Here is a 7,500-nt window from a genome sequence, read left to right on the forward strand (position 1 = left end):
ACTTTATCCAATGGATAAATAACAATGCACACCACTAGGATTAAGTCCACGTTAAACATTGACCAAGGTTTTCGCAAAGGCCTTTTACTTAGATTTACTTAGACTGTGCATATTTCATGGTAACGTGATTGAGCAAGTACTGAAATCCTTGCACAGATTGAAGCCGTTGGATAGTGACTTATCCACCGGATTAACTTTTATTATATAAACACCACTAAATTAAAAGGTGAGCTTTTAATATCTTCACACATGAGAATAACTTTTGAAAAGATCACCATTGCCTATGGTTACATAATGAATTGATCTGTTGTTCTACGCAAGGTTCATACGCGTCTTGAAAACCCTTGAATTTTCAAAGTACATTTTCAAGGCCTGAAAATCTGTGTTCTTCATTGTTGGTCCTTGAAAGTCCTTGATTTTTTTCTGACCCAAATTTTTAATCTTTGAAAACTTCAGTGAAAATAATCAGCCACTCAAGTCATGTCATACAAACGTGACGTGCTGTGGGGTAGAGAATGGTTACCAGTGCCTTTGCATTATTTTCACGCACGTACATTATGGAAAATGAGCAAGAATTGTACTGTCAGACTATTTCCATGGGTAAATTCTTCGACGTAAATAAAAAAGAGGTCCTTGAAAATTCAAAATTTGGCCCTTGAAAGTCCTTGAAAAGTCCTTAAATTTTCCATCTGAAAAGGTGTACGAACCCTGTCTACGTTAGACGAACAAAAAATATTCAGGTGAAATACATCCACCCATTACAGGATATGACAGGAAATGTTATTTCTGGCGTATGAGCCTGCGAAGAAGGCAGAAATAAATATTTCGACGGCACGAGATACAACAGGGCCTGGATTCTAGGCCGGGTGCACCATGGGTAGCCATATCGGGGGTATATAAAGCTGCGTATAACACGTGTACGTCATCTAGGCTTCTGAACCAACATCTCCTTGGTTTTTACTTTAATTTTTGTTTTTTGCTTTTGTTTTATGTCCTCCTTAGGAGCAGGCTATTCCCTATTACATTGTAAAGTCCCGTAGGAAGGGCTTTGAGCTTGGGCCTGGGCCTTGGTTCCTACCCAGATTTCCTGTTCATTTTTCCCCGCAGGAGTTTTTTCTGGCAGGTTTTTTCTGGCCTCCGTTCTAACCGCATTTGCTTTGTTAGCGGTTGCTCAGCTCTACGAGATTTTTAAGACTTTTGTTCGTTTTCTCCTTGTATTTTTGTACTCTAGGTTTATGTTGTAGGTTATTAATTGTGCGTCGGAGTTGATGATCCCCAGCTTAACTGGCAGCCTGACTGGCAAAAAGCTTGAGAGCTTATATGGGGATGTAGGCCAAGATGACCTGTTTATATTTCAGTTATTCCTTAATGTAACGTCGGAGTTAATCATCCCCAGCCTAACTGGCAGCCTAACTGGCACAAAGCTTGCAATGAGAGCTTATTTGGGGAAGTAGGCCTAGATTGCCTGTTTCTCGAGCTTACAGTCACATGTAATGACGGAGCTGATGTCCCCAGCCTTATACCGGTACTAAGACTGGTTGCTTATCGGAGAAGAAGGCCATATATTTCGTTTATTGATTAAAGTGTCGTGGCTCGCGTGGAGATAGCTTTATCCTTGGTTGCTTTTCAAGTATTTGTCTTGTAAATCGTAAATTTTTTGTGTTATATAGTGCGAGGGGTGGTTCTCGCCAAGCCCTCCCATAATAAACTTATTTGAGGCGTTAGGCATTTGTTTACCCTTGTTTTCGTACCCTAGCCTTTTCTGGTAGCCCAACTGGCAATTGGCCTACATGCCTTGTTGGGTATGTTAGTGAACGATTTTCAGGTTTTTCCCGGCGCTCAGCCTCTGCGGTCCTTCAGTGTTCCCTGTCCCAGTTATTCGTTGATCAGAGTTTTATTTAGTTTCCCCAGCCTAACTGGCAGTCTAACTGACACTAAGCCTGCGTGCTTAAATGGGTCGATATCGACCAGATGTAGCAGTTCTTTCAAGTTCTTTTGGTGGAAGCTAGTTTATTTACGAGTGTTGTACACTAGTTATTTACCTACTGCTGTATTTTATACGTACTTTTAAGGTTGGTTCTCGCCAAGCCGTCCCAAAATAAACTTATTTGCCTTTACATTTTGTCTGTTGATGTTGTGTAGTGGAGTCTAAATCTTACAATTGAGCAGCTTCCAGATGGCAAAGTTGATAGTGCGCTCAGATGGTAGATAGCATAATTATTGCACAGTCATGGGTTGGAGTCCCATTAATTACGGTGGCTGGAACCAATTTCATATATCTTATTAGAAGGGTTATACAACACTGCATCATTGAAGTAAGACCAATGTTTATGAAACACCAAGTATAGCTCAATGAAATGCGCCCACTATTGTGATGTAATAGGTTACTATGGCAACACGAAAGCTCTCCGAAAAAAGTAACCTATATTTCGTATTTACTTGCTTATGTCTCAAAAATTAACTCGGTAACTCCCAGTTTTAATTGTAGAATAGTAATTAGCAATCTAAGATAGAACTATTGGAAAAGCTTTAAAATATTCTTGAGAGCCAATTCAGGGCTACCCTAAATTAAAAAAAAAAAAACAAAAACAAATGTAATTTGACAATGGCAGACTACACACAAGAAAAAAAGACAATTTATTACTTGGAGCGGCTAGAAACATAATATTAAGGATGGTTTCAGGTACGATGAAGAAGAAGAACTTCAAGAAGAAGAACAAGCTCGACACCCTTGAGCAAGTGGAAGAATAAGAAAGACCGTCGCGTTTTTGAGCTGAACTATAAAAGCAACTTATAACATATATAAAGCTCTGAAATGTGAAATTGATCATTTTTAATTATGAAAGGTAAAAACTGTTAGTGGTTCACATTTCCACAAAAATGTATGCAAGCTTATCTTGGTGGTATTTACTTAAAGGCCCACCTTCAACCGACAGGCTTTTCGACCGTTTGTTTTTGTTATGAAAATTCGCATTGCTTATCACAGCGATCTGATTGGATAAATTTCAGCTTTGGTTGGATTTTCATGTATGAAAATTGTTCTACGGCACGCAAAGCCTGTCGGTTGAAGGTGGGCCTTTAAATAACGCTAGCTTTATTAAGAGATCGAGCAGTTTTGTAGAAAGACCCATTGGTTTTGGTCTGGGACTCATTACTTTTCATGGGGTGAGTCCAAGGGACTCAGTTTGGCAATTTCTAACAAAATCACTGAATATAGGGTGTTTTTGGAGAGATTTCATGTTGCCATGGTAACCTATTACGTCACAATAATGGGCGCACTTTGTTAAACAATAAATGGTGTTTCACATGGAACTATAACATTGCTGTTACATGATACAGTGTTTTAGTTATAACCCTTCTAATAAGAATGTCTCTCAAAGTTGTGAATGACTTCCTCTGAGACTTTTAATATTTAAAAATATTACTGGCATTTGGACAACAGGGGCCAGAACTTGTCCAGAACATCATGATCATGGAAGGCATGTATGAAAACCAATGTTTAAGTGGAGTATATTTTTATAGTTTAGGTGGTGACTTATCCACTGATTAAAATTAACCAGTCTATTAACAACTGGTGTCTGGCCTTTACTGTAGTTTATACCCAGTTCAAAGGCCTCTCATTGATGGTGTTTCCTGGTGACATATGACAAACAAACCATAAATGAATTTTTTTTCTGATCATTAATGCCGGAGTAAAAGATTGACCTAATGGGTAACTTCTGATGCATTATAGTGATCAAACTGTGCTACACATTACAGGACGATTTGGAAACCAAGCAGAACATTTTCTAGGAGCAATAGCATTTTCCAAGGCTCTTGATAGGACACTTATTCTTCCACCATGGAGGACATACGTAAGTGAATAAGAAATTTCCCTGAAATGTGAATTTTTTGGCTGTTTTGAGTGGAAGAGTAACCGACTGTCTGTGGACAAGCCATTTTTAAAAGAACACTGTATTTCAATTTCAATTTACGAAAAAGTATCTGACTTCTCTGAATGAAGTACATGTGGTGGATGCTTTTTGTCCAAATTGGACCACCGGACAATGTATATCTAATTAATATGTGAACTAATCTGGACACATGTGGGTGGAATAGACCTTACTCACGATGGCCGCCATATTGGATTTGCTATTATCATGCAAATTAGCTACACACTTCTGAGGGGGCAAACAACACAAGTTCGAGGGCTTATAACGAACATCTTAGCCACACAGATGATTTGTTTCGCGTTCATTGAATGTTTATCACCTATTAGTAAAATAGAATGATAACACAAGTTGCTTCAACGTTTTTTTTAGTGAAAAATGAGTAGCTTAAATGAGGTAGAAAGTCAAACTGTCAAAGGCAATCAAAAGATATAAAATTATTATAAAATGTACTTAATTCAAAATTCTAAAATGGACTTTAAGTAATGTTATTTCAATATTTCGACGAGCCAATTTCCCGCAAGTTGCCTTTTTTCCAATGTTTGCCCCCCAGCATAACACATGGCTAATTTGCATGACAATTTAAAAACTAGCATGGCGGCTATCGTGAATAAGGCCTATTGCAGTTGGCTGCATAAATTGTCTTGAAATTTGCACTCTAAACATGCGGCTGCATCAAAAAGATTTTAACTGCATTTAACTAAACGTGCGTCGCAGACAGACTAAACCACAAGTATAGTCGTCTGTGCAACGGCTCCGAAAAGCTTGTTCAGAGTTAACAGGGATTTCTGTATCCTTTTCGGATTTGATAGATTCTTACGCGCTTTGTGGTGCGATGTTTACTTACTTGACAAGGCACGCATCCGTTATTTGCATGACAGAAAAAGTGATTTGCATTTCAACAACAGAAAAGGCAATGTTTAATCATTTTGTTTATTTCAAATTATTTATGTCATTGCGTTTTAGAAAATAATAATGAAAGGGTATTGCTTGCGAAGCGATGGGAACAGTTTGACACACTCGGCGAAATTGAGAGTTTGTCCTACAAATAGGAATCAAGAGATCTGCCATAGCACACACGAATCTAAAAAATCATCAACACGTTAATTTGATTTTGAAATTTCCCATCGCACAGCAACCAATCAGAAGCGACATGAAACCACAAACTAATTACTGTTACTGGTTGCACTGCTAGATTGGCTTTCTCTCAAATTCCCATGGCAAGTTTTCCTGCTCAGATAGGAAACAATCAATTTAAAACTGATCTTTTAGGGCTTTGAACTGTCTTTCCAACCTTTCATTAAAAGGATTGCGTGATTTGTTGAGTGTCCAATTACAAAGTGCATATAATTCTAGCCAATCAGACAGGGGTACTGAAATCCCTGTTAACTGCGAGATATCAGAACAAGGTTTTTGGAGCTGTTGCACAGACGGACTATGTGTAGGTTTTGACCTAGGTTCCGAGTTACATGTCTGCATGGCTGTGCGCAGGCCACATTTGACAGGTTTGGCAGTAAGTAAACTGAATGGAATCCAATTCAATGAACTTTAGCAAGTGCTCTATAAAACGAACTATACAATTAATACTCCTGAGCCCTTTGAAGTAAAGCAAACAAAAAAGAACTATTATACAGCTGAAGTTACGCTTAGTCTGACTAATATAGCTTTGAAATATATCTCCCATGCACTTCAGTATGGGCGTGACGGTTATAAGACTGGAAAAGCTGGGATCTGGACTTGGAACCGGAATAAGAACAAGAAAGGTTGATGATATCCAGTTGTTAAATATTTCAACTAAAACAGTTGTGAACATTATAATATTGTTGTGGCTACAAGGTTCGTACCACTGGCGTCACTCCTGTTTTGAAGTTACGAGAATGATTGACATTGAGACTCCTCCTTGTCCCTTGGTGGCGTGGAAGCGAAGTTGTTGCTGAAGCCATGGACGAAAGGATTCCAGGAAAGAAAAGTAGAAGACAGAAGAAATTCACCTTATTTATTGGAATAAAATATTAAGGTAAACATCTATGAACCTCACCTTTCATATCTTGCAAAGAAACACGGGAATGGTGAGCACTGGCCTGTGCGGCAGACATTCGAAGGGGAAGGAGAAGAGGATGGGAGAACAATGGAAGAACCAGTTCTGGTTCTGGTTCCGGTTCCGGTTCCGTTTCTGGATTTCTGGCTTTTCCAGAGGCCCTTCAGTATCAGCTGTGCAAGGAAGAGTGATGAGCACAGAAAGTACTATGATCACTGTCGTCATCAAATTTATGATGGTTATAATCCTGTAGATATTCATACCTGGTAATTATCATTTATCATCATTGACATTGTAAGCATTGTCGTCAAGATCATCATCCATGAAAAGTCAGTTACTGACACCTTAGAAATGGTGAGCACTACACTGTATGCCATGGGAACACTCGCATTTTTTTTTCTTCACTATAGTTTCTACTATGAAAAGTGAATATTTAATCTTACATTTTTTTTTCTGTTAAAGGATGGAAATCCTTTTAAACCTTTTTGGGATGAGCTTGGAATTGATTTTGATGAGAAGATTGTCTACCATCTTGGGACTCTTGTTCAAGATCCTTATGAGAGAGCCAAGTGGAAAAAGGAGTATGTGTTAGAATTTCTCATAATTTCTTATCACTGGCTCTTAAGAAAACTGCTACCAGTTGCACAAATAAACAGAATATTATTATAATCATTAGTATTAATATTAATATTGATAATAGTCGTGATTAAGATGCACCATGCACCGGTGGCTCAGTTGCTAGAGCACCAGGCTGCCATGTCGGAGGTCGTGAGTTCGACTCTGGCTAGACCAACACTCAGGGTCTTAATTAAAAATAACTTTGGAGAAAGTGCTGCCTTTGGTTTGTATGGTAATTTAATTTTCAACGATACGTCTTCTGTGATAAGAAAGTTGATTACGCCTGTTACGTAATCAACACTCTGGGACGTTAAAGAACCCACACACTGTTCGTGAAGAGTAGGGGGAGACCAGTCACCCCCGGTGTTGTGGTCTGTCCTCCTAAATTCACATGCATGCGTGGGCTGGGTAGGTGGGTGAGATCAAATTAATATAGACTGACATGAGCTGCCAGAGGTATCTTTTACAACCTGACGTCCGATCTCACCCTAGAGAGAGAATTGTAAACCGTTATGAGGCTTTGTGTCCTAACCCATAACCATAATCTGCTTTAGTATTGTAGTGATTACACCTGCCCGTTCTGTGGGAGACCCTGCTGGGGAGTGGTGTTCTTCTCAATTCATGTGTGAAAGTCTTACAGTTGCAGCTTGACCAGACATGGCTTAGCCAGGAAGACTCTTGTCTTACTTCCCACTAGCTTTGAAAATGGAATTGGCTGTTTGCACAATGATGGCAATTGAGCGTAGTGGATCATGATATTGGGAGAGTGCTCCAAGGACTATCGTAAATAATGCCACTTTGAGAGAGACGGCAGATGAACAAATTCAAGTCACGAAAATTGCCAATATTATTAATAGTAATAGTGTAAGGAACAAAATGAGGCCAGGCAGAAGCAATGTAATTTTGGCCTCTTTT

The 7,500-nt window shown here is 38.9% G+C and overlaps 2 pseudogenes; both read left to right on the forward strand.

Annotated features, from left to right (window-relative positions):
• LOC137976892 (GDP-fucose protein O-fucosyltransferase 1-like) overlaps positions 1 to 7,500 on the forward strand; it is a 37,585-nt pseudogene that overhangs the window by 571 nt on the left and 29,514 nt on the right.
• Positions 5,624 to 7,500, forward strand: part of LOC137975381 (GDP-fucose protein O-fucosyltransferase 1-like) — a 5,225-nt pseudogene continuing 3,348 nt past the window's right edge.

Source organism: Montipora foliosa, chromosome 11 (genome assembly GCF_036669935.1).
Source record: "Montipora foliosa isolate CH-2021 chromosome 11, ASM3666993v2, whole genome shotgun sequence".
Taxonomy (NCBI): Eukaryota; Metazoa; Cnidaria; class Anthozoa; order Scleractinia; family Acroporidae; genus Montipora; species Montipora foliosa.